Source organism: Lynx canadensis, chromosome B4 (assembly GCF_007474595.2).
Source record: "Lynx canadensis isolate LIC74 chromosome B4, mLynCan4.pri.v2, whole genome shotgun sequence".
NCBI lineage: Eukaryota > Metazoa > Chordata > Mammalia > Carnivora > Felidae > Lynx > Lynx canadensis.
Genome location: NC_044309.1, coordinates 10,548,544 through 10,576,070, shown reverse-complemented (window position 1 = coordinate 10,576,070; position 27,527 = coordinate 10,548,544). Strand labels below are relative to the sequence as shown.

The following is a 27,527-nucleotide window of genomic DNA, read 5'->3' as shown; positions in this document are numbered from 1 at the left end:
GGCATACGGGGTAAAGATTGTGGTATTTATCCACAAGGTAAAATTATATGGAGTAATGTAACATCATGTGGTTTTTAATACTGTTTCTTTATTTTTGAGATTGAGAGAGACAGAGTGCGAGCAGGGGAGGGGCAGAGAGGGAGACACAGAATCCGAGGCAGGTTCCAGGCCCTGAGCCGTCAGCGCAGAGCGCAATGCGGGGCTTGAACCCACGGACGGTGAGATCATGACCTGAGCCGAAGTCGGACGCTCAATCGACTGAGCCACCCGAGTGCCCCTAATATTATGTTTTAAAACACTGTTTTAATTCCTTTTTTAAAAAAGTTTTCACAATACCTTAAGTGAAAAAAACAAGTTACAAAAGCAAATGGTACCCTGTTTTTATTAAAACGGTACGCTAATTTTATTAAGAGAGAGAGAGAGAGAAAGAGCAAAGGTGTTCGTTTAACAGAAAAAGATTCCTGAACTTCTTCTCCTCCTCCTCCTCCTGCCTGTCAACCCCCCTCCTACCCTTTCCCATTGTTTGGTTAGAATAAGAGAGTGAGAAATCGGAGGGGCCGAGGTAGTCACCTCACATACGAGAGAACCGAGGGCTTTAGCTCCTTCCCTGTCAGCCGCCTCATCCCTCACCCAGGAGGGGTTGGGAAGAAGGTGCAGCGAAATTATTGCTGAGCTATGTCGAATCACAGCCGACAAATACTCGTCTGCCACTTTCCTCATCCTTTTTGCTCTCAGGATTCCCCCAGCGGTGCTGGACTGGCCTCCCCTCAGACCCAAAAGGATTAGAAAGGATTTGTACACTGGCTTCAGGAAGGGCGTGAGAAAATATGAGTCTCCTTATTATGTAGATCAGCATGTATCGGTGTTCTTGAGAAAAAAAGTGGCCTGTGGTCGACAGTGCTGGTTAGACCATGTTTAGCAACCATGTTCCTGGTTCTGGGTTTTGGGGTTTTTTTTGCCTCCCTGCTTCTCCTGCTGCACTCTGTAGCACGTCCCAGCTTTTATTTTAAATTAAAAAAAAATTTTTTTTTACATTTATTTTTGACAGAGTACAAGTGGGGGAGGAGCAGAGAGAGAATGAGACACAGAATCCGAAGCAGGCTCCGGGCTCCGAGCTGTGAGCACAGAGCCCGACCTGGGGCTCGAACTCACAAACCATGAGATCATGACCTGAGCCGAAGTCAGACACCCAAATGACTGAGCCACCCAGACACCACCCCCCTAGCTTTTATTTTAATGCATGCATTTGTTTTGTGAAACCTGCTGCAGGTAGAAAAATATGAAAAATGTCTACAGACATTTTTGAAACTTTAGATATTAAAATGTATTTGGTCTCATAAGCCTCTTTTTTTATATTGGTGATTGACTTTTGTTACAAAGTGTTTGTTCATAAAAATATCACTGCATGCATATACATATACACACAGACACATCTGTACGCATATGCACAGATGGACACACATGCTTGTATACAGGCATGTGCACACATACATGTATACACATACGCACACATACAAACACATACATATACACATATATACGCAATACATCATATACACATACATAGGCGTATGTATACACACATGCGCACATGCATATACACCCATACGTGTGCTCAGACACATACACACATGTGCACACACTTACACAGGTGTATACCCACCCTACATACACATGCGTATATATATATATGTATATAGGCATCGACAAATACTAGAGGACTCTGTGCTAAAGTGGGAGCAGCTCTCACCTTTTGGGGTGAAATCCCAGAGGACTGAATCCATCTGTGCGGTTTTCTCCACCATTTCTATGGTTATTTATTCCTTTTGTATTAAGGCAAAAATAACCGTGAGATGCCTTCTTTTGTTTTTTTACCGTGGCATTTAAGACCGTCCGCTGAACGCCACTCTGAGGGACAGCTCGCACGTGCCCCCGTCAAGGTGACTGCACAGAGGGTGTCTCCCACGTCAGATTTCTGGATGAGGGAGCGTCAACGCAAATGTCAGCGGGGGAGCTCCTCTGACCCGCTAATGGGCTGTGTCCCGATTCGGCCTTCCTTTCGAGGGTCACTCTGGTGTTTTCTCAGCTGGTGAAGCCCTGACCCGCTCTGACAATTATTACTTCATGTCGAAAGGGCGCCGTGCTGAGCTGTCTAAATCTGACAGGAAAAGATAGAGCGGCCCCCATCAAACTCTGGGCCACGAAGCTCCAGCGGAGGGTTAAAGGTTCTGGAATGTTCTGTGGAAAGACATAACAGCCTTTCCTGCGCTGCCTCCTGCTAGCCTCCTAAATAAGATCTCACCAGCCCGCGGCCTCCCTCCGCGTTGGAGCTGATGCCCTCAGACGGTGGCACCATCTCGGGGCCTGGGTCTGTGCGCAGAAAACGGGCCGAGAGACACGGCCCCGGGGGCTGCCAGCTGACCACCTTCAGGGAGAATAACCCGAATCTCCTGGAATTTGTTCCGAGGGGAAGTGGAGAGGGCGCTCTCTAGTATGATGAGAAACGACCTATTTAAAACGCCAGCTGGGCGCCTGAGTGGCTCAGTCGGTTAAGCCTCCCACTTTGGCTCAGGTCATGATCTTGCAGTTTCCGAGTTCGAGCCCCGCATCAGGCTCTGTGCTGACAGCTTGGAGCCTGGAGCCTGTTTCAGATTCTGTGTCTCCCTCTTTCTCTCCTTTTCCCTTGCTTGTGCTCTCTCTGTCTCTCTCAAAAACGAATAAACATTTTTTTTCATTTAAAAAAAATTTAAGTGGATTATTTCACTTAAACCATTCTTTCAACACTTATTTGCACACGCCCGAAATGCCAGCAAGTTCTAGGTGCTGTGAGATGGCGGTGGACAAGAGACAAAGTCCCATGGAGAAAAAAGGGCGATTTATACACGCAGCGCAATATTATTCAGCCTTAAAGAAGAAGGAAACCCTGTCACGTGCCGCCACGTGGATGGATGCTGGGGACAGACGCCAAGCGAAATAATCCAGGCACAAACAGACGAACACTGTATGATCCCACTCACATGAGGTACTGATAGTCACGTTCACAGAGACAGTGGCTTCCAGGGGCTTGGGGATGGGAGAACAGGGAGTTTGTGTTTAATGGGGGCAGAGTTTCAGTTTGGGAAGACGAGAAACTTCTGGAGATGGATGGTGGTGATGGTGGCACAGCAATGGGAATGTAGTTGATGGTGCTGGACTTCAAAACGGTTAAAATAGTAAATTTTATGTTATGTGTATTTTAACACAATTTTTCTTTTTTTTTTTTTGTTTTCTTTTTTTTTTTCTCTTTTTAAAAAGAGAGACCAAGTGCCTGCTCTCGAGGGGTCCATGTTCTAGAGGAGACGTCTCTAGTCCAGCGGCTGCACCGGACTTGGGGTTCAGAGTGATGATCTCATGCTCTGTACGGCCCTCCTTGCTGAGGCTCCCGCACGGATGAGTGAAGTACGCGCCCATGTTCACCTTGGGCGCCGGCCGGGGGTACACGCTGACACCCTGAGGGGTCCTTGAACTATCACACAGGTGCGTTTCCCCCTTAGGCATCTCTCCTTGCCCCCCCCCCCCGCCCCGCCCTCCCTGCTGTCTCCGCATTCCAGCCTGCTCCTGGGCGTCTGAGTCCCACCCTGTCCTCAGGCTCCTCATCAAGAAGCCCAAGACTAGTGCCTCGGAGGTGTCACCTGGGAGTGGGGCTCTTCGGAGGGGCAGTAGCACCTGGGGTCCTGGTGACATAAGAGCTCCAGCCCCCTGGTCACAGAGCAGCCCCTCTACCTCGCCCCTTCCAGCCTCTCACCCTCTCTCTCTCTCTCACCCCCCCCCCCCCCACCTTGACCCTGCCTTCTTTAACCTTCTGTGTCCCAGCCCAGAGGCAGGTCTGGCAGAAACCACATGACAGAAGGCCGGGGACAGTGATCCCACAGGGGTGGACAGGACAGGCCGAGGTGGAGGCCCAGCAGACCCTCGACCCACCACTCTCAACCCATCGCCCTTAGCATCACCTGGGGCTTTAAAAACAGTGGTGCCCAGGACCTTCTTTCTGGGTTGTTAAAAAAAAAAAAAAAAGCTCCTCGGTAATTCTGTTGGGCAGGTAGGGCTGAGGACCGTTGATTTACATACAACCTTGACCTCACATTTTAATCACTTGGGGAGCTTTTAAAAAGTACAGCTGGTCTGGGTCCCATCCCGAGGTTTGAGTGCCCTTGGGCTGCGGGGTTTCTAATAGCTGCCCAGAACATTCCGTGTGCCGCTTCAGCTGTAAACCAGACGTGGGGTCCCTGAAGCAGGTGCCACCGGTCTGCTGGGGCTGCAGGATCCGTCAGGCTCAGTGTCTGTGATCCAGGACACCTTCAGGGGCCCCGGATAAGGTTTAATTTTCACTTCTTTTAAAATCGGAAGAAACAGATGAACTTTTAGGTAGAAGAAAATGCTGTCATATATGCTATTCATGTATTCATCTTTGTGCCAACAGAGTCATAAAATATACTTTTTAATATTAATTTAATATAAATTTTAATATTAATCTTTAATTTAATATTAATGACCACGAAGGTCATCGCGAGGCCCCGCCATCTGCTGTGCTCAATGCAGATCCTCGGGGCCCCCTGTCCGGGGCTTTGCACCCAATGGGCACTGAGTGAAAAGGAAAGGGATGTCTATGAGGAAAATAAAATGCTAACGGGGGGGTTTCATGGAACTCATCCCTCTGACGGAGCCTGAAAAACGAGGGGAGAGTAGGCTGAAAAAAATAAGAACCAAGAAGAAATACGGTTGAAGAGAGCTGCCTAAGAATATAAAGGGCGCCTGGTTCTTTCTGGGGTTCTGTGCACCTGCCCCGGGGTGGGCGGCGGGGGGCAGGCAGTGAGCTCCGTAACTGTGAGCTCCATTCCCGTGGATAAGTGCAGAGAAGCAATGCGGGGGTGGGGGTGCGGGGAGCTTTGGCACATTTAAGGACGACTGAAATAAGAAAGCAAGCTGACAATAAAGAGTTTGCGGGCACCCCAGCAGGAGGGCCCTACGCTGCCGGTTCTGAGCTTGGATTTCCCAGGCTGACAGCAGGGAGGAGGGCTCTGAGTCCAGAGCCTCTGGGAGGCCTGGCCCAGGGGCGCCCCCGACTCTTCTCAGTGGCCCCCATCGAACAGCCTGTGTGGGGTGAGCCGTGGGGGGAGAGAGCCGCGCACATGACCTGCTCCAGAAAGCTGCACCAAAAGCACGTTCTATTTATATGTTAGAAATAGCAGTCACAGGAGGTTCGAAAGGCGCATGCGCCAGCCGCGGCCTCAGTCAGGCCGTCCCCAGGAGGGTGGGCGCGGGCAAACCTCCCTGCTCCGAGGGGCACACAGGGCTGGGTGCAGGGCCTCTCGGGGGGCGCTGGCAGCTGGGGCAGGGCCGCATCGTCACGCCCCCAGATGCTGCTGCTGTGACGAGCCCGTGAAGGGAAGGGGGGCTGCATTTTCAAGCCGATGTTTGATGTTCAGATGCAACCTGGTGCTTTGTGCGCTGCTATTAAATGTGATTATGTGATGGCACGTGGTGATTAGCGGAGCCGTGTCCCTCGCTGGGAACCTCCTCCCCCTGCTCTCCACCCCCACAAAGCCCTGGAAGTGGGGTTGAGATCAGAGCGGGGGCGCACATCAGCCGGTTCCAAAGAGCCTTTACCCCCGCGTGGCTTCCGTTAATCAGTGAACACCTGCGAGCCAAACTCTGCTGCCCCCCCAGATGTCCTCACATGCTCCCCCAGAGTAGTGTCGGGAGGGTGACACCGTGCCTTTAACACCCCATAAAACAACCTGAGACCCCATTTACACTCAGTTGGTGGAAAGAGCACACCCCATCCACACTCATTCCAAAGGCCACTTTCTTCCAGAATAATTCGGGGTTGTCTCATTTCTGCTCCAGCCATGCTGCAGTTTGCTTCTCCGATGCCGCTGGGCACAGAGCTACCAGCCCCAGGGATTCTGCCCACTTCCTCCGTCCCCTGGGGGCACATCAGCCCAGGATGTCTTCCTGATGGCTCCCGGGGCCACAAGAGGTGGGTTCGGTTCAGAGCGGACAGGTGGCCACTTGAAATGTAGCCATTCCTGTGCTGACGGGCCCCTGCCATCCTTCCAGAAGCCGTCTTCCCGTTGGGATGCTGCCCAACCCCTCTTCATAGTTGTCCCTCCTATCACCCGGGGAAATTCCACTTTTATTGCTTGCAGGGCTCTTGATTTTTAAAGCTGAGCCTTGAACACTGCTTTGGCTAGATCTCTTTTATCTGAGTGATGCCTTCTGAGGGAAGAAGCAGGAGTTTTAGACCCTAAAGACCCAAGAAAGCCCGGGTGGGGTTTTTCCACTTCCCTTGCAGCTCCGTTTTGTCTCCTGCCCCTACACAGCAGTGATCGCCATCTGCCTGTGGGCACCGGCCTGAGACAGACGCTAGGGTCCAGGGAGGGAGGTGGACATCACATGTCATGTAGCCCCCTCCGATTTTGTGGCACATTGGGGCAGTTGGGGTAATCCTGCCTGGGGAGCAGAGGCCATCTCGCCAAGTGTCCTGACTCATCACTGCTCTGTAGGATGGCTCTTTCATGGAAAAGTTCTGCACTGAGATCATCTTTGGTTTGGGACCCGGCTGTCAGGTCTGGACAGGGCAACTTTCCCTAGTCATTTATGGCTGTCTTCCATGTTCCGGATGGGGGTCACATCTGGTTCAGAAAACCAAGTCCCCGAGGAGATCATCACTGGATCTCTGTAATCAGGGTCCAGTTGTCCTCCCACGTCCTGGCTGAAGTCTGAGGGTGGGGCAGAGCCTCCGGGACTCTGAGTGATTCTGAGTCAGAGAGGACAGGCCAGGACACTGGTTTCCTGAAGGGTGTTGGTCACATGTGCACACAGGCATGTGTGTGCACATACTCAGACACACATATATGCATGTGTACACACAAACACGTGCGCACCCATGTACGCATACGCAACTTAGCGTCTTTGCTATGGTCACAGTCACACACATAGATAATGTGCCCAGGGATCTGTGTGCAGACCAGTTTAGCTGCAGAAAGAACCGTTCTTGAAGGGTATTCTGTCCAAGTCTGTAGGTGGTGGGTGAAAATGGCTATAATAGATGTAGCCCCCCAGTGAGACTTGTGTGGGCAGGCAGCCTTTCAAGGGTTGGGAAGAATGTGAGGCTTGGAGGGGCTGGGGAAGTAGAGGGATCTGAGCTGGGTCTTCACAGACAGGTAGGATTTGAATAAATGAAAGGGCATGGGGGCATTTAAGATACAGGAGGCCGTGTAAATAAAGGTTGAGGGCATTAGTGGCTCTGGTGAGTGGTGACAGCAAGGCTGGTGGGACCAGAATGGCAGGTAGTTCGGGAGAACAGTTGCAGCAACAAGGTCTGGCAGATAAGGCGGGTCAGACTGAAGGGGGCTTGAAAGTCTCCACAATGGGGTGGACATTAGAAGCCATTGATGTTTCTTGAAAAGGACAAGAAGAATAGGAATGGACATTGACATGCTTTCTAGTCACCAGATTCTGTGCCAGGTACTTTACGTTTATTTACCCTTCACCAGAGTCCTGTAAGGCAAGAAAATATTATTCCTAGTTGTACCAATGAGGCAACCGAGGCTCAGCTAGATGGTATCACCAGCTCAGGGTGGTGCAGCTGGTAACTGATGTGGCCAGTTCCAAACTCACTTTCCCCCAGTTCCAAAGCTCCTGTCTGTTCCCTGTAGCACATTGCCTCCCAAGAACAGCAGCAGAGCTAAAATTATTTAAGGAAAGATTCATCTAGCTGCAGTGAAGACACAGACAGATTGGAGGCTGGGGTCAGGGGACCTTCTATTGAAATAAGCAGGAGTGAGATGAATGTACAAGATGAGCCTGGAACATGTCACATCAGAAAGCAAGGATACCATCAAAGTGGACACAGGAGCCAAAGTGGTTCCTACCAGCCGAAGACGAGACAATGCAAACATCAATTAGGGTAATAACTGCAGGGGATTGATCGCAATGGATTAAAATACATCAGATATGTTGAACTCCAGGCCTTTGTCACAAGGCTAAAAGTAAGACACTCACTGGCCACATTTGGAGGAGTTCATTCTTTGGGAAACGTGTCTAAGAAAGGAAAATATCCAGCATTCTCAAGCATTCCTTCTGCTTTTCCCATATGAAGTTTCTCCTTTCAGAAGGTTTCTAGCTAATAACTGAAGAAGGAGCTGTAGAATTAGAACATCACCGTGTGCCAGCCTCTCACGGATGAATGGATCTGGCCCCAGTGCCTAATAATATCCCAAGAAGAGCTAACCAGGTAGATAACCATATACCTCCTCATGGAAAGAACACCGCCACTTTTGGTGTTTCTGGCCAAAAACAATCATGCTTGAATTGGATTAAGCCTCTAGATCTAAATATGAACTCGCAGGAATTTCAAAGGACAGAGAAACATATTAAGGGACATCTTGGGGAGGCGATCAACAAAATCCAGACTGCGGGATCACTGACTGGATATCTGATATTCATCGGGAATTGATATCGTTTTTGAAAGGAATGGTTCTGGTTTTGTGGATTTGTGCTAAAAAAACAAACTCTGGTCTTATTGAGAAACCTCCTGGAGTATTTACGGATGAGATGATACGATGTCTGAGGGGGGAGTTTGGAAGGTGGGGGTAGTTGTAGATACAACAAGGCTGGCTATGAGTTGAAAAGTGTTGAATTCAGGTGGTAGAAAGGCATCGTCTTCTCTACTTTGGCATCTGTTGAAAACGTGCCTCGGATGGGATGCTGCTGTTGCTGCGGTGGCAAAGGGAAAGCAGTGCGTAGCGGGGAGGTTTAGACGGGACAGGAGAATGAACCAGAGCTGGATCCGGGGCACCGGGGGAGGGCGAGGCATGGATGCGTCTAAGCCCCTGACCCCCATCAGTGTGCTGGCAGCATATGGTCCAGCACCACCCAGCTCCTGACTGCAGACAAGCTCTTCTGCCTTGGAAGTGCGGAGAAGTGTTGCCCGCCCAACCCGGAGGACCGCCTGCCAATTGTTGACGATCTGCCAGAATCCCAGCTCCAAGGCCACCTCAGCTGTGCCGTCTTCTGGAGGCAATCATGCCCCCTCCCGGGCTCCCCTGTCCTCATTCAGACTGGCCCGGATCACAGTCTCACCTGCATTTCGGTAGGTTGTGTTCAGTCCCTTGTCACCCCCGGTGCATGTCCCCCTGGGGCAGGCAGAACTCGCCAGGGAATCCAGAGCGGCTCCACACAGGAGGCATGTAGGACCTGCCTATTGGTTGTGAAACGAACAGCCCCTCGTTCCCCACTGGCAGACGAGGGCGGAGGACCGGAAAAGAAGAGACAGTCTTGACATTGGCCAGGAGAGGCTCTGCCAGAATCTAGACCCTCAGCTGTTTCCATGGCCCCGTGGGCAGCTGCTTCTGAATCCCTTCCTCAAAGTCAAGCGCACTGAGGACCTAGGACGAGAATGATCCTGAAGGTGCTCCTCATCAGGTCATGCTCTGGGTCCAGGCACCTCATGTGCCCCACGCTCTGCTCTGGGAGTTCAGAAGGTGCCATTATAGGCAGCCTTGCCCCGGGAGCCCGGGGAGAAGGTCCAGCGATAGAGCTGGAGGGGAGCATGAGGGAGAAGGCCTGGGTGCCACACCCCAGGCTCTGCGGAGATGTCTGGGGTGGGCTGCTGGCGGTGCCCCCTTCTGCTAGTGCTGAGTCCCCGTGGCCTCCGTGGGAACGCCACGTCTTGGACCCGTTCCAGGCTCAGTAATTACATTCTGCCTGTTAAACTCCCTCTGCGGTCTCAGTTGGATACTGTTGTCATTGAGTTTGCTTTCTCAAATCAGCTTTTCAGGGTGACGTCTGCAAGGCTGTGCCACTGGGAGCTGTCTCACAAGGTGGAGACGCGGAGCAGAACCCCGGGCCTTGCTTCAGGAACTCCGGTCCCTGTCCCTCCCTGCTGGGGGCTGGGCCCCCTAGGGGACAGATGTTGGTGGACGGGGTGAGGAGGTGCTGGGCACCTTCCTGTCCGCTTGTCCTGTTTAGCTCACAAAGGGGCAGAGCAAGGGGGCTGCGGTTCTGAGCGACAGACGCACAGTGTGGGTCCCGCTGGGCAGCCCCCCACCCGGGTCCAGCCTGGCTCAGCCCAGCCCGGCCGTGTGATACGGGGCAGGGTGCGCTGTCCGAACAGGAGATACCTCTGTGATGTCTCCTGATTTCAACACGAGGCACTTGGGAGTCACAGAACTGTTTCAGTCGGTGAAATCGGGTCGCCTCCCTCCAGGCCAGCCATTTGCCCCCTCCCCCAGGCTCTTTTGGCCTCATGGCAGCCGAACGGGGGTAGAATGAGCAGATCAGGGGCCTCCCGCAGGCACGGCACCCCCGACCCCTGGGTCAGAGGGACCTAGAGAGTTTCCAGCCCGATAAATGTCAGACGTTGCAGAGCCACAGAACCTTCCTGAAACTCGTGTGTAGCAGAGAGCAGAGTGGGGCTGCTTGATTCCTTCCCCTCCCCCACGCTCTCCTTCCCCACCCTTCAGGGCACTGAGTCTCACGCCCGGTGCAGTTCACGCGGGGTCTCCCCGTCCGGGTAGCGGTGCAATGAGGCAGAATCCTGGGGCTCCTCAGAGCACAGCTTGAACCCACCGACCTGGTCCGACCTCCTCATTCTGCAAGTGGGAAACTGAGGCTTGAGGTCACACACTCTTGATGGGCAGAAGCTCTCCTTATGACCTGTCCAGACTTTTCCCACAGCACAAACAGACCCCCCTCTGTCTCCTCCAGCACCTCTGGATGTGTGAGCAGGGAGATAGGGTACCTATCACCTGCAGCATGGCCCCCTGTCTCAGGCTGGGCCACCCCTCGTGTGGCTGTGGGTCTGGAGACCAGGAGAAGTCAGTGCTCACGTCTGGCTACGTGATGGCACACCCAATCAAGGAAGACAGCATCCAAAGGCAGACACTCTAGTAAATAAACGGGAGGAACCCGGCTTGGCTGGAACAGTTCTCCAGAATGTCTCTGGATCCCTGCAGAGTGGGTCAGCATCTGGAACCAGGGACAGCTGCTTCCTGCTGACCTAGCTAGGCATGTGGGTGGAGACCCACCATTCATTCTCCTGGAAGGCTTCTTAACAGTCCTCCCCCTCAAATATCATGGTCTAAGAGAGAAGACGGTTTCAAAGAAGACGGGAAACCCACCCGCCAAAATGGTAATGGCAAGTACTTCAAAGCACCCGGGGCCCTGGGAAAGGAATCACAAGAAAGAATGAAGTGGGAGATTAGGAGGAGTCCCCTCATACCCCCACCCACCCCAGTGAGCGACAGGGGATGCCCGTGGTAGCCTGGTGAGGGAGGGCGTGAGGGGGTCCACAGAGGTTCCCTTCCTATCTATCTAGGAGCCCTGTGCAGAATCGTCAGTAATGGTTAAGACTTCCGGCTAAGCAGTGCCCTCCTCCTGAGTGTCTGACGTCAGCTCTCAAGTGCTCCTGCGAATTGAGACGAAAAAGGTAGGCGTGAAAGCTCAGAGGCCAGATGGCGGGGTTTAAACGTGCCAGCTGCGAGTTGGGACTGCTTGACTTCTCGGAACCTCAGTCTCGTCATCTGCAAGGTGACGGCAGTGCCTACGTCACTGGGCTTTCTTGGGCATAGAGTGAAGTCATCTGCGAAGGAAAGCAGTGCCCGACCCAAAAATGGTGCCCAGCAAATAGTAGCCTTTCCATATTGTCTTACAGATGATTTATCAATCGGTCACTTCCTCTAAGATGAGTGACGGGGCCCAGGGACTTGGGAGAAGAGGGAGTAGGAGGCCACGGGGACACAGAGAGTGTGAGTTGGGGGGCCAGGGTGCAGGAGCAGGAAGTCTTTGCAGAGTTTCCTCTTGGTGACCCCCCTTTCCCTGCCTGGTCGGCTGTAAAGGGGTCTGCTGGGGTGTCTCAGTAGGAGAGCTCTCCGAGTCCCGGGGGCCTCCTGAGCCCTACTTGTGTTTCCTCTGGTTTCCATGGTGATGCTCTGTGTCCCCCAGCGTGCGACAGAGCTGGCCAAGGCCATAGGCTGTGAAACTTCCATGTCCCACTAGCAGCCCCCACACCCCACACATCCCCTTTCCTCCCTGTGCAGGTTTTGTGATGGATGGGACACTAGGAGGGAGGAGACTGAGCTGGGTCATTGCGTTGCTTGTGCCCCAGAGGGGAGCCTGTACCTCAGACCCACAGACCTTCAGGGACTAAAGGGGAACTTGCTCTAGGGGGTCCCCATTCCCTTGCTGACATCACCACCTGCACGAAATGATTCCCAGCCTGGTGGGCCGGGAAGGCCCGCAACCGTGGGTCTCTTTGTTTCCATTTGTTTTAGTGTGAGTGACTTTCGAGGGACCAGTTAGAGACGATCCGCTTCTCGTTTGTGGTAAGAACCTCTCTGCTGCTGTCCTTTCGGGGAAATCTTGCCAGTCCACATGCAGTTAGGGGCTGCTCATAGCTTTCTTGGGCCTGGATTTTAACTCCTTTGCTTTATCAGATAGCACTTTCTTAAAATCAGCTGATTTCTAAGCCATGAAACATGATTGGAGGGGGCTGGGGCTCGGGGTCAGACTGGTGGACAATAGGGGGTGTTCCGTTTTCTCATGGCCCCTGGCAGAGGTCATGGTGGAGCCCTGGTTAGCGAGTACTCCAAGCCCAGAACATTCACCACTTTCTAGCAGCTGCAGACGCATAGGAGTCTGTTTGGCACACATGGCTGAATGCTCACAGCATCTTGGTGAACGTCCGTATCCCAGTTACACGGTCACTGTCAAATCCTTCCCCGTCCCTGTAGACGGAGTCCTTGCTCAGACCCTGTGGTTCACGTGGGACAAATCAGCACAAACCAGGCTGTGGCGAGCAGTCTTCCCTTTTCCTGACAAGCAGCCCCCACAGCTTCTAAAAGCATCTTCTGGCTCCATCGATCGCACGTGTCCCCTCCCTACCCATGAGATTAGCCATGGAACCTTCTGGAATGACAAATTCCAGAACTCTGGCTTAGTCACAAGGATGCACAAATGAATGTCTATTCTGTTTACAACCACCACGCCCTGGCAAATCCATTCTTCATGCTCCAGATCTCCCATGGTCAGGAGAAAGTTCTTCCAAAACACTAAAAACTTTGGGGCTATAGTCAGTGACCTTTTTCTCTCCGTTTCTCTGTAGTGACATTGTAGAGGGGCTGGTTTCTCTCCTTCACTTCTCATGGGCCATTAGTGGGAGGAGATGTTCCATTATCTGAGCTCTAATGAGCCCAGTAACTGGAGAAGAAGGGCCTATGGGGGAGATTTAATTTGAAACTCAATGGTCTAGTTATTCTAGTGGGCTTTATTCTGGACCCCAGGGCCCACAGGGTAGGGGTGTCCCGTTGTAGTCAGATCCAGGACCTGCAAGTGGTGTTGAGGGCAGCCCGAGGCTGGGAGGGAAGGGAGGAGAGGGGAAGAGGGAGGAAAGCGGAGGGGGGTGGAGGGAGGAGAGAAGACCCGCTCCAAGGAAGTCCTGCCTGTTGTTTTTGCTCATGATAGTGGCCTTTAAAATTATCCAGACCCAGGCAACAGTTCCTACATGCTCTGTGATTTTGCAGCTTTAGGGACCTAGTCAGCCTCCTCCAGCTTTTATAGTTAGTTCAAAATGTTCTGGAGAAAAAGTTTGGCTTGCTTGTGAGCAGCTCAATGGCCTACTTCTGTATGCTAAGGGGATGGTTCCTGTCTGCTGGTCTAGAGACCACATGGCCGTGGATGTACATTCCATCAAGTACATCCCTCATGGATTCATCCATTCCACTTACATTCACGACCTGCACGAAATATCCCTCTACTGCATACACCACCTCGCTGGGGGTCCGTCGCTCTGATTAGAGCTTCCACTTGGTCCCCTTCCTCCTCCTCCTTTTGTGTTGAAACGGGGCAGTTGGATCTTCTCTTCCCCAAATTCAGTGTTCCCTCTGGCTTCCTTGGGGTCCAAAGTTCCTTCTCTACTGGCTCTTTGCCAACATCATTTAAGTGTGTTGAAAGCTTTTTCCACTCAAAGAATTCCGTTCTTTGAGTGAACGGAAATTCACTCAAATTTCCGTTCGGTGGGGGGGCTCCTGGGTGGCTCACTCATTTAAGCGTCCGATTCCGGCTCAGGTCATGATCTCATGGTTCGTGGGTTCGAGTCCTGTGTCGGGCTCTGTGCTGACAGCTTGGAGCCCGGAGCCTGCTTCGGATTGTGTCTCCCTCTCTCTCTGCCTCTCCCCAGCTCGCACTCTCTCTTTCTCTCAAAAATAAATAAACATTTAAAAAATTTCCACTGGGCTCCTTAGCCTCCCATATGTGACTCTGTCCTTTAGCCTGAACAAGCCAGGAGCATTAGAATAACAGAATAACTAATAATTAGAATAACAATAGGTAATCCTATTATTGTTGTAATGAAAGAGGCGGATAGATTTTCCTTCTTTTCTTTTCTCAAGGGTTGGTTTGTTTCGGTGCAACTGCTGACTTGGGTTCTGGATTTCATGGATATAAATTTTGCAAGATTTTTGGTTGAAATATGGTAAATAGCGTTAATGATTACTGATCAGAGTGATAAATCAAGTTGACGTGTCTAGTGGTGGCATATCATTAAGGGGAGATTTAAACTTTCAATCTTTAACTTAAAAGGTTAATGCTTATATAGCCTCTTAATGACTTTATGGTAGAGATGGTGATCGTTTTTCGAAATATGTGAACGGAACCAGTTCCAGTACAATAGGTTTGAAGCTGCGATTAGAGCCTCAAATCTCTGAACATTGGCTGTAACATAGTCCAGGTCGTGTGCCCATTAGGGTTGTTTGATTAAGTCGGCCTGGAATGGCATCAGTTTTGAGGCCTAGGGATGGGACGGCTTATGAATGTAGCACGTGACCGATGAGATTAATATACGATATACGTCCTCTTCCTGTGGAATCATGCCTCCAGTCCTACCCTCCCTTGCAACTGCTCTGACCCAGGGCACCGTGGCCCCAAGACAGTTAATAATCCCCACAGCTGCCCTCTGCCCCTACCTGTTTGGCCATCCTCCCTTGCTGACCACCCACTCTGGTCCCCACCCCTCCCCCACCCCCCCAGATTGCTCTCGACTTCCTGGTTGGCCCTTGCTGACCTCTCTCTGCAGTCCTGCAAGATCAGTGCTTCCCGGGGCTCTGTTCTGCCTCTTCATCTGTATCTTGTCCTTTCAGCTGGCATTCACGTCCTCACCCAAACGACCCAAACCTAGAGTCACCTCCATCTGCCGCCTGGACTGCCGGCAGCATCCACCCTTGTTCCTTTAATTCATTTTCCACCACAGACGGGAAGGATCTTTCTAGCACGCCTTTTGTCACGTCCTTCTTCTGCCTGAAACTCTTCCGTGATCTCAGCTTTCCCTTTCAGGTAAGGTCTAAAGAAAACACTTAACCTGACATACTGGATCCTTCGTGATCACACTTGCTCTTCTCCAGCTGCGTTCTTTCTGGAACACTCTTTCCAGAATTGGGTATCTGGCCAGCAAGTAATAGGCTCTTAGGGGCTGAACCATGGGCCCTAACTTCCAGAATGTGACTGTATTTGGAGACAGGGCCTTTAAAGAGGTACTTAGGCTAAAATGAGGTCGTTGGGTGGGCCCTAACCCATTATGACTGGTGTCCTCATAAGAAGAGGCGATGAGGACACAGACACAGATGAGGGAAGACCGTGTGAGGACACGGGGAGAAGGCGGTAATCTACAAGCCAAGGGGAGAGGCCTTGGAAGAGAGCTGCCCTGCCAACTTCTGGTGTCCTTGCAAGTCCTCAGGGTTCTCTGACAGTAGAAACTTGTGTTTGTCCTGGGGCGCCTGGGGGGCTCAGTCAGTTGAGTGTCTGACTTTGGCTCAGGTCATGATCTCGAAGCTCGTGGGCTGGAAGCCCCACATCAGGTTCTCTGCTGTCAGCACAGAACCCGCTTCAGATCCTCTGTCTCCTCTCTCTCTCTCTCTGCCCCTCCCCCACTCATGCTCTTTCTCTCTCAAAAATAAATAAACATTAAAATTTAAAAAAAAATTTTTTTTTGAAAGAAACTTGTGTTTGTCCTGCTCATGGCTGTATTCAGCGTCTAGCGCACCATCGGGTATCTAGAAGACGTACCAGTTAGTGTGGGTGAAATGACTGGCTGAATAAACAAGAGCACTGGTTTTAAAGTATTGAAGGGGTGATCCTCTGAGTGGAAAACCAGCTGCTTCATGCAAGCTGATGTGAGCAGGTGTGAGGATGGCAGCGCAGAGCCCTGATTCCTTGGTCTTCTATGTCTGTATCTTTTGCATGCTTTGTTTTGGAGTAAGCTAAATGAAAACAAAATTTTAAGATATTATAGGAGAGAATGGTGGTGTGGAGTTGATAATCAGATCCTACTCACGTCTTGGGTGAGGAACCTAGCTGGAAAAGAACAGTTAGGAGGAGGGTGTTGACAGAAGGGAGGTGGACTTCGGGAGAGCAGCCAGAGGGCCGCAGGGTGGGCTTGGGAGCCTGGGGTGGGTGTGGGGAGGAGACTGCACGAAAGGCAGGTTTTTGCCAGGAAAACACTTCACCCGTGACTCATTCTTCGCTAGGGTCTCCCTGGAACAAAGAGGGCGTCCAACAGGCTGTTCCTGTTCAGGAGCTATTGAGTGAGATAGATGAGGAGGGAGGGATTCCAGAAGGTTTCGTGACACACACCTCAGCACACGTCCGTGTAGAACAAATTTCCCCTTGCGGTATTTTGTCCTTTCAAACTCGGGTTGGGAGAGGCACCAATCTCTGGTCTTCCTTTCTCATTTTCCACAGCACCCCCTCTCCTCACCTTTAGGGTGATCCCTCTAGCCCAGGAGCCCACCCCACCCTGATATCCCTCCCCTCTGGGCTTGGGCTCTGGCCCACATGTGCATCACGTAACCCCTTTCTGCTGGCACTGGACTGAGATGGGCCCAGGGGCCTGGCCAGATTCTCAGCCCCGGGATTCAGAGATGGCCAGCTGGCTTCTGCACACAGACATCCCTGGTGTGTGGGATATCTGCCTACCACAGGTCATGTCCAGCTGTGTGGGCTGAGAGGTGAGGGCACTGAGCTACAGAGAGAGGGGAACAGAGCAGGAGAAGAGGGTGCAGGAGGAGGGGATGGGAGCAGGAAGAAACGGGGAGGCCTACGTTTCTGGAGATGTTTGAGGTCTTTGTTTCAGAACTTCCCTTAGGCCTGCCCAAGCACATTTATTTCCATGAATCTCACTCTGTCCCTATAGTCTGTCACTCTTTGTCTCTTAGGCTTGTGTTAACTGGTTTCTCTCCTTGTGACCAAAGGCACCTGCGACCTTTTGCTTTTCTTCCTGCTCTTTGCTTTTTTCTCTCTCCCCTGCTGGCCTCTTTCTTCCCTCCCCTTCCCCTTCCCCTTCCCCTTCCCCGTCCCCATCCCCATCCCCATCCCCATCCCCTTCCCCATTCCCTTCCCTTCCCTTCCCTTCCCTTCCCTTCCCTTCCCCTTCCCCTTCCCTTCCCTTCCCCTTCCCCTCCCTCCCTTTCTCTTCCCTGCCTCTTTGTTTTCCCTTCCCTTCCCTTCCCTTCCCTTCCCTCCCCTCCCCTCCCCTCCCCTCCCCTCCCTTCCCTTCCCTTCCCCTCCCCTTCCCTTCTCTTCTCTTCCCTCCCCTCCTCTTCCCTGCCTCTTTGTTTTCTCTTCCCCTTCCCCCTTCCCCCTCCTCTCCCCTTCCCTCCCCTCACTGAGCCTAAGAGAAGGGAAGTATTGGGGAGGAACTAAGGCACTGTGGTCAGTTCTTCTGGGCCTCAGCCATTTGGAGGGGACTTCCACACTCCTTTTGCTGGCCTCCCCTAACTCACATCCCCAAATCCAGATCTGCTTTCTTTGAGCTAATAAGTATATTTCTCTTGTGTTCCCAAGTTCAAAGCTGCTATCCTAGCAATGGAAATAAGCACTCATTTTTATATAGTTATAGCTGGGGCCATTTTCATTTATATTTTTATATGTGTTGCTTTTCCCCAGCAGATCCTAAAGAAGATATTAGTTCCCAGGGAGGGTCCTATTGTCCTCATCGGGTAGAAGCGACACAGCATGCATGTGTGTATCTATGTTATATATAGAATAGAATCGCAGCGGTGCGATTTTAATGAAAGAGGGAGGAAATAAAACCCTTTAAAACACTTTGCTTGATCAAAATTTCTCAGCCCTCTATTTCATGTTTGTTAATCTTTCTGGAAGAAAAGTACTACAGTAATGACTAAGGCATGCTGGGCTCGGCCTCTTTTATTGAAAATGTTGTGCTTTTTTAAGGAGTTTAATTTGAGCAGCAGTGTTGGTCAGGCTGGCTTTAATCACTGCCTTCCATCTGAGTGGCGAGCACACGGACCTCAGAGTCGGGGAATGGAGTGGTGGCTGGGTGCGAGCAGGGGAAGTCTTCTTCCCCTGGGGGGATCTCGATTCCCTTTATCTAGCTTAGTTTTTCTTTTTTAGTGAACGTACATTTAAAATACAGGGCGAAAATAAATAAAATAAAATAAAATAAAATAAAATAAATAAAATAAAATAAAATAAAATAAAATAAAATAAAATAAAATAAAATAAAATAAAATACAGGGCAAACAGGATTTCCAGAGTACTGAGTGGTGTGAAAGCCTACTATTATTTATTTTTCCATGACAAAACTTCCTTTCGAGTCGTTGTCCCATTGGTTTCCTGCCCTCCCCGGTGTCCCTGCTGGCTTGTGGGAATCAAAGACCGCCCCCCCCCCCCCACCCCGCATAGTGGCTCCTGGGTGGCTCAGTCGGTTAAGTGTCAGGCTCTTGGTTTTGGCTCAGGTCATGATCTCACTACTTCGTGAGTCTGAGCCCCCCCATTGGGCTCTGTGCCATCAGCACAGAGCCTGCTTGGGATTCTCTCTTTCTGCCCTTCTCTGCCCCTTCCCCACTTATGCTGTCTCTTTCTTTCTCAAAATAAATAAATAAACTTAAAGAAAATGAAACAAAAATAAAATTAAAACGTTAAAAAAAAAGCAGACCCCCACACGGATAGAACGGGGATACAAGCAGGCGCTGGCATTGGTGGTTTATGGGTCAGTATGCCTTTGGTTTGTGCCAGCCCTGCCCGAAGGATATCCGTGTCTGCCATCACCTCACATCCATCACCCTGTCTCCTCCCAAGGAATGTCTTCAGGGTCCCTTAGACTACGTCTCGAATGGGTGACTCCATGGCCACCTACTGGTGCTAGATATCAGCTGTCCCTTGTCCTCTGGCCCCAGCATTTGTGGGAACAGCGTCTATTTCTGTCTTGCACCAACTTGGGAGCAGAACTCAAAGTGTTTATTCATTCCTTCATATGACAGCAGTTGTTTCCATAGTAGGATTTGCAGGCACCCTCGTAGGGGAGATGGGGGTTTACATCACAGCACACTATCTAAAGACCTTTGAGATGTTTTGTGGCTCTAAACCTTTTCTCTGAGTGCTTTTTTATCTCCCTGTCCCCAGGAGGCACCTGACCTGGGTGGCTGCCCTCTCCTCATTCACGCAGTGCACAGTGGGTTTGCCCCAGCCTCTACTCCCGAACCTGCCCCAAAATCCTCGCTCCAGGTTTCCAAGGTTAACCAGACCCAATTTCTATAAAAGGGGGTTACATGATCGTCTCTGATGATTATGTCACTCTCCATAAGTGACTTCTCAAAACACTGATTTCAAGGAGATTTCTCTGCCTGAGAGAAATAATTGAAAAAATTTTTTTCATCAATGACTTTTTATTTGGTGGTTGTAAATGCTGTGTCACATTTAACACTCATTAGACTCTACCCCTTTGGATTCCCATAAATATCATGCTGTCCGTTAATGCGTTCAGGAAATTCTTTTTTTTTTTTAATGTTTATTTTTGAGAGCGAGAGAGTGTGTGAGCAGGGGAGGGGCAGAGAGAGAGCGGTAGAGGATCCAAAGTGGGCTCTGAGCTGAGAGCAACAAGCCCGACATGGGGCTCGAACTCATGAACTGTGAGATTATGACCTGAGCTGGAACCAGACTCTCAACTGACTGAGCCACCCACGCGCCCCAGAAAATTCTTTTTTAACACCCTCTCTTTGCCAAGCACTGGTCTGGAAAGCTGGCTGGGGACAACTTGGAAGAATGGAGGGGAGGCCATGTGGAGGAGTAGGGGTGGCTACCAGCACATGTTGGTTGTCTAACCAATCCACCAGCTCCTGCCTGGTTTTGAAGTCTTCCCATTGCTGATGAGGAAAAGCTCACACCTCTTGACCTGGTGTGCGAGGCCCATGGCAGTCCGGTACCTCCTACCACACTTCCGCACTTTAGCCAGACTGGTTATTCCCATACAATGCCATTAATTGGGTGTTCTTAATGTGGTTCCTTAAATTATCGGTCTCTTGAGTGCTTTAGGATCTTTAGGTCTGCGACTAGGGCCTGTTCTCCAAGCCCACATTCCGTCCATGGAGGGCAAATCTTTGGGAGCGGCAGGAGTCTACACTGCCTGGCCCTGCTGCCTGAGGCCTTCCCCACTGGCTGGGTTGAGTTGGAAACTGTGGGCATGAATAGCCAAGATCAGAAGCCACAGTGTCGCTGGATAGAGATGCAACTATGAGTAATGGCTAACACCTGGGAGGGATGAGCATTTGTCCTGATGACCTGGGCCACTTTGCCAGGCCAGGGTGCGGCACAACTTCTCTTACCCTTGTGCCACTTCTGGAATTCGTGGCTCAGCACAGTGTGCTTCGCCGGGCGTCTATCCTGAACCTGCATCAGGGGCCGGACTTTCTGGAGTCCCGCAGTGGACCCCGGGGCAAGACACTACTTGGGGATGACCAGAGAGGGGTGTCAGCGTGGGATCTGACATCTGGCATAGCGAGGCATGTCTCCCCCTCTCTGATTTGCACCTGTCTCCCCTCTGGTGCCACCAGCCAGGGAGCTGGGCACAGGAGCCGTGGGGGAAGCACTGAGCATCACTGAGGCCTGGTCCAACCTGTCCAACCTGTGACCCTAACTTATCTTCTGACTGACTCACATCTTCCCCAACACCAAGCATATTTCTCAGGCTGTATGCACCCTGCATATACCCCCTTAATATCCCACTATCCATATCGTAGGAAACCAGAATGGGAGGGTGGTGCCCTGAGTAGGGCCTGGCTCCCTGTCCTAAGAGTGGAGTTTGGAGCTCCCCCACCCCCACTCTGTTTGGGGCAGCTGCTGTCCTCTCTCTGTGCTATTTCTCTTTTAGTCTCTAAGACCTGAGCTTGTAGCATTTCTCTTTCTTTAAAATACCTGTGGCCTGCTCTCTCTCTCCTCCTCTGCCCAGAATGATCTTGAAGACTCTGGAGGACCCTCAGGCGGTTCATGAAGCCCGAGGCCTGTTGTTAACACTGTGACCGTCTCCAGTGAACTCCTGGCTGGGCCCTGCTGACACTCTCTGCCTCCTTTTCACTGCCTTGTCCGGGAGCCTCTCCAGTCTCATCTCTGACTCTGGGCCCTTCACCCCCTTTCTGCCAGCAGGTAAGAAATTTAACTTGGCTTTTCCCAGGACTCTTTTCTCCGACAGACCTGCCTCCCCTCCTGGAAGATATCTTGGCTTGGAAATGTGGGGTCAGAAGAAGAGGCTCACACTCTAGCTCTGTGGGACCCTCAGCGTGATTCCAACACAGTGGGACCTTGAATCAAAGTTTGGAGAGCCAAGATGGCGGCCTCTCCCACACTTCTCATGGCACTCAAGCTCCTTAGCTCCCAGGATATGAAGCAAAGTGTGGCTAGGAGAGGACCCAAAGGACTTGTTATTTTTTTCAGCCATTAACAATGGCTCATGGCCCACGCTCAAGATGATTCTCTTACTTGGGTTGACTGGAGCTGGGACCTACTCCACACCCTCAGCTGTGACCAACTCGGCCACCATCCCTCTAAAGCAAACACACGTGAGCAGGGGGATACCAAGGATGTTCAGATAGATCTTAAGGTCTTTGGTGAGAGATCTAAACTTCAGAGGTGGGACTAGAGGAAAAATCAGGTGTTAGATACCCACCCTCACCCCGAATCCTCCACCCTGGTCTAGAATTCCTCTGCCTTATACCATCAAAGAATGTGGCCATCTTGGCCCAGACCTTTGGGATGACCCCTCATAGACGTCCCCTGGGCCACCCTTTCTGCTTTACTGGCTACTTCTTTACTCTCCACACAGTTTTTCTGCCCCTTTAACTCCTTCCTCTTTCTCCAAGACCCCTTATTCTCCTCCCCGCCCCCCCAGCCTCCATCAGAATTTGAGGAATTTCAAGTTTTTTCCACTGTCTTGTGAGCTTTCACTGCCTGTGGATACAGCCATGAGCCACTTACAGCAACCATTCTACTCCTTGGCGGAATGAAAGGGGGTAGCGGTGGTGATCTTCTGCTCCCAGTGACAGCTGTCTTTTCCTTGTATTTACTTGAAGTTCCTAAAGCCAATCAGATTCATCTCAAATTGCAAGGGGTGATTTCTGCCCCAAGTCCTATCGTTTTCACATTTGAGATTCAGAGCCGCTCTGCTGGTGTAAATGAGCTTATTATGCTGTAGAAAGTCTGCACAATGCACCCCCAGCTCTGCCCCCTGACTTTGGGTTACCTTTGTGAAAACTTCTTCCATTACTTTGGCACTTCTGAAGGGCCCAGGCCCAGCCCCTCTCTGGTCATAGGACAGGGTGAGGGTTGGGATGGGGCACACTTAAAATTGGAAATTACTCAGAGCTGATCTTCTCTGAGACCTGCCATCTTGTAGACAAGAAGCCTGAGGTTCAGAGAAGTTAAGTGACCTGCCAAATCCCATTGTCAACAGACTGGTGGCAGAACTGGGAGTGGAAGCTGTCCCACTCCACTCTACAGCCAAGTGCTCTTTCTGTCCCCTCCACCTTGCACACAGGCACAATTTCTGGGCTGGGTTAGCACCGATGACTTCTAATGAGGCAGAGCCCATCCTTCCAAAGCCCCCGGCATTGGTACCCAGCTTCTCCAGCACCCTTATCGGGGAAATGCCATCTCCTGAGGCAGCCCACACACCTTCGATGAAAATGTCTCTTCTTTACCGAACTGAAATTTGTCTTTTTGGTGCTTGCACCTGGTTCTGCCTCGCAGGATTGTACAGAGTCACTCTGATCCCTCCTGCAGTGACCACACTTCTCATAGGAAGCCTGCAGTCTGTCCCTTTGTTTTCTCTTCTTCAGGTGAAACAACCCTGTTTCCTGTCTATGATGCTGAAACTAATGTTGATGTATGTGTGGTTCTCTCCCCACAGCACCAGTTACCTCAGTTCTGACGTGGTCTGCTTGCAGAGAGAGCCTCAGGTCCCACAGGTTGAGGGCTGGCTCCTTCAAGACCGCCCCTCCCTCCATGCAAGTCCAGGTTGTTACTCAGCTTTTCTGACTGGCTATATAGGTCAGAGGTTCTAACAACCCCTGCTTTGGGTTCAATGAACTTGCTGGAGGGGCTCGCAGAACTCAGAGAAACATTCTACTGACTAGATTCCCGGTTTATGATGAAGGATATTAAGGGAACAGCCAGATGGGAGAGAGGCACAGGGCAGAGAATGGAGAAAGGGCTCTGTGCTTCCTCTATGCGTTCACCAACCCAAAACTCCCTGAACATGTCCTTTTGCGTTTTTATGAAGGCTTCATTACATAGGCATGATTGATTAGGTCACTGGCCTTTGGCAACTGACTCAATCTCCAGCTCCTCTCCCTGACCCAGAGGTCAGCGGAGGGACTGAAAGTTCCAACCATCCAATCACACGGTTGGCTCCCTTGGTGACCAGCCTCCAACCTTAGGTGAACTTGGTGCTTTCCAAAAGTCGCCTCATTAACATGACAATGACACCTTTATTGCTTTCACCCCCTAGGAATTTCCAAGGGTTTTAGGAGCTCTGTGCCAGGAACAGGGACAAAGACCAAATTTATATTTATCAATAAATCAGGACATCACAGTCTTCCATTGTGGGAAACCTCATTCCTAGGGCTCCTCTTTCCTGTCCGTGTGGGGCTGAGATCCAGATATTGTCTGGCAGGCCCAAGTCCCGACGGTCACCTGCTACCCTGGGTGGCCACACTGTCCTGCTCTCCTCTTTCAGATCACCCCAGGGCAGCTGAGCCGGAGAGGAGGCCACCATGTTCTTCTGTCGCCTGCCCCCGCGGCTTCCCAAGCTATCCCTCTGCTCTGCGTGGCCAGGAGTGGAGACGGCCGAGGAGCAAGACACCAGATGCTGCTGCTAGGGCTTGGCATTAGGGAGGGTGGCTCACCTCGCCTGGCCCCCGCGGGGGAGCGCCGGGGAGGGACCTGCTTCTGAAGAACACAGATAGAAAGGTCCAGCGAGGAACACTCCTCACGCAGCAATTAACAGGCCAGAGTGGCACCAAGTGGATATTGCAGTCTTGTGGCTGGGGCACGGTGCCATCAGGGCTTGGGCTCCAGAAGGGGCCAGCCGCACGTTCCCACAAAAGGTTGAACAGCTGGCATTACTGGTGGAAAAGCCAGTTTTCGAAGGGTGATTTCTTGGCTCCTCTAATTAATGAGAAGCAGAGATTTCAGGATGGCAAATAGAACTCCCTCTGGCCGGTGCACAGATTTTTGCTCTTTTGCCTCCTTGCTTTTCATGCCTCCTAAGTCTTTGCAAAAGACTAAATAATAATCATAATAATCATAAGCCTTTGGGGAGGCTCCAGTTTTCAAATGGAATAGAAACACACAGGGCTGAACGGAGGGGCTCCAAGAGGCTCCCAGGCCCCACGCCTTGCCCTGGAAAGCACGGAGCCCAGACCCTTTCTCCCTTGGCCTCCCTGCTATAATCTTCCTTAAACAAAGACTGGATGTTTTCAGTGTTCTCAGAAATTCCTGAAGAGTCTCCACTTCCCTGTAGAGTAGGATCCAAATGCCCCCCACCGGGATCCAAAAGTCCTCTGTGGTTCCCCATTCTTCCAGGTCAAGCTAAGCCCTGTTTCTAAAAAAAAAAAAATTTCCTAGGGGTACATGATGTTCTCATCTTCAAACCCTTTGTGGGCCGGGTGGGGACCCAGGGTGCCGTGTCCCTTCTTGTGCCAGAGTGGAGGGCCCAGCCCAGCAGGCAGCCTTGCTCTGGAGCCCCTGGCTCTCCTACCAGAGATCTCAGAGTCATAGAGTGTCAGAGCTTGGTCTAACCTGGCCACTTTATGAAGGAGATAGTGAGGTCCAGAGAGGGCCAGGGGCATACTCCACATCTCCCAGCCAGCTACTGGCTGTGTCTCCCGCTGCCATGCTGGGAGCCTGGGGTTACTCTCCTAAGTTCTCCTTGGTTATTATTATTCTCCCCTGGCCGATTATTCTCCACTGTCTCTGACGGTGGCTTGTAAGGGGAAGTGAATTCAGCGTGAACAGGTATTATTGGAAGAGAGACGCACGGAGAATGGGTGATGGGTTGTTGGTTTTTTGGGGTTGTTTTTGCTTGGTTTTTTTTTTGTTATTTTTTTCCATTTCCTTGGTGACCTGTGCCCCATTCGTTCTCACTGTTTGCAGAGGTGGTCCCATCATCATCCCAAGGCCCGGCTGGGGCTGGATGGGCTGGCCTTCCACGGTGGCCCAGACTGCTACTCCTCGTGATCTCAGGTGATTGTCCCCCCGTAAACGTGATGGATGGCCCCTTACCAGACTGTAAATCCCAAAGTAAGCAGTTTGAACTCACCTGCAAATCAGCTCTTCTCTGTCCTGCCCCCCTGACCCTGTGAACGTGTGATGCAGCCACTGTTCCCGGGATTCATGACTTTAATTACGTTTCTTCCAGGGGTCTGAGTTTATTGTGGAGGCTGCTGGGCTGGTGGATTCCTTCTTCCCTGTGCTCACCCCAGAGGAGTTGCCACAAAGTGCTGATCATCCGGTCTCATTGAAAGTAGCACATTCGCGTGAACGGGGCCCCGGGAGAGCATTTCCACGCCCAAGTCGCCGAAGCGTTTTCAGAAAGCTCCTGGCCAGGTGGGAGTATCTAGGACTGCGCTCTAGTCCCAGACCCGCCACCCGGCCTCCTGTGCCACCTGAGGCTGGTCCTGTGACTTCTGGTCTCAGCTTTCTCCTTCGTAAACGGTCTACGCCCCCACTCCCGGCTCTTCGGGAACTGACACAGTGATGGGGGAGCCCTCGGTCCAAACGGTGCAAATGCTTATTAAGCGAGTGCCCACGTGGGCCAGGCCGCTTCACGCTCACAGAACTCAGTATAACCTGCTTAACACAGGACAAATCCAAAGTTCAGAGGGGTTCAGTGATTTCCCCAAGATCACATAGCTGTGGAGTGCACAAGCAGCCTGGAAGCCAGGTCTGTCTGTGTCCACAACCAGCATTCTTATTAACCATAGGACTGTGCTGCCTCTTAGAACTTAGAATTTCAGCTCCTGGGTCTCCCAGATCAGTAAAATGGGGCAATGATGTCGGTCTCTACCCTCCCTCACATGGATACTGTGGGGCTAAGGGAACTTGAAGGATCTTTGGAGGAAAATTCCAAACCTGCTCAATTTTACCAGCCCCTACAATGACTATTCCTCCACTAGCAGATTGCCTGGCCTGGACAGAGTCTGGCACAGAGGTCACTGGCCTGGGAGGCCTGCCTGGGTCTCTCGGTCATCCCTGCATGCTCTGTGCTAATGGAGGAAAACCCTTAAAATCTCCAGCATCAGATCCTCATGTATGAAATCAGAAGCTTTTCGAATATTTCTATGCCCAGGCCCACCCCCAGACCGATCTGCCGGGCCTGTGAGTGAATCACATGTGCACATGGCTGAGAACCGCCAGCCCCATGTCCTCCAGGGTCCCTGCCAGCTCCAGATTGCTGTGTTTTTTATAATTTATTGAGTGTCTACTATAATTCCAGCATCAAATTAATTTATGATCTACCCTTGAACTGAATTAAAACCAGCGCCTAGGGAAGTAGCCCGATTATGAGGGCAGGAGCTTGGAATCAGGTGTTCCCAGTTTTGAGCCTGGCCCCGTGCCAGCCCAGTTACTATGAAAACGGAGACACCACTTTCCTCTTTCCCTTCCCCACCCCACTTTCTCTTCTGGCAAATAGGGTGTTGCCTCCTCAGCAAAATTTTCGAGAATGTAAAACCCAGGTGGGATGTCTAGCCGGGCAATGAGGACTGATAGATTAAACCAGCTGTCTCTGCACAGACCAACTTCCTCTGTCCTCAGTTTTGTTAGCACCCTATGGTACGTTATTCCAGGCTGAAATGAACTTCGGTTCTGCAGCAGTTGTCGCTGTTAAAAATCATTCGTGACACCCCGTGAGGAAATTGAAGTCCCCCTGGAATGTCACTGAGTCTGTCCCTTTATTTTCAGCAGGAAGGCTGGGCCCTTGGTCACATACCCCCCAGTGGAGGCAAACATTTCACAAGTGGGCAGAAGTGAGACAGTCTAGGGCTCTGGGGTCTAGTGGGCTGGGTCCCATTCCACTCTGCTACTCCTTAGCCATGTGACCTTGAGGCCGTTGCTTAAAGTTCTGGAGCCTCTGTTTTACTCTCTCTAAAATGGGAATTAAACAGTGGCACTTGCAAGGGTTCTGTGTGAAGATAAAATGA

The 27,527-nt window shown here is 51.4% G+C and overlaps 2 long non-coding RNA genes across 2 annotated transcripts; both read left to right on the top strand.

The window, feature by feature from the left end:
- Positions 1-2,735: 2,735 nt before the first annotated feature.
- On the top strand, positions 2,736-6,277 carry LOC116738175. Its single transcript, XR_004343835.1, has 3 exons — positions 2,736-3,022; positions 3,295-3,516; positions 5,887-6,277. It is a non-coding gene; the product is annotated as an uncharacterized LOC116738175 (long non-coding RNA).
- A 3,691-nt stretch (positions 6,278-9,968) lies between these two features.
- Positions 9,969-27,264, top strand: LOC116738174. Its single transcript, XR_004343834.1, has 7 exons — positions 9,969-11,176; positions 11,363-11,473; positions 15,180-15,372; positions 21,281-21,474; positions 23,234-23,340; positions 25,480-25,569; positions 25,745-27,264. It is a non-coding gene; the product is annotated as an uncharacterized LOC116738174 (long non-coding RNA).
- The last annotated feature ends 263 nt before the right edge of the window (positions 27,265-27,527 follow it).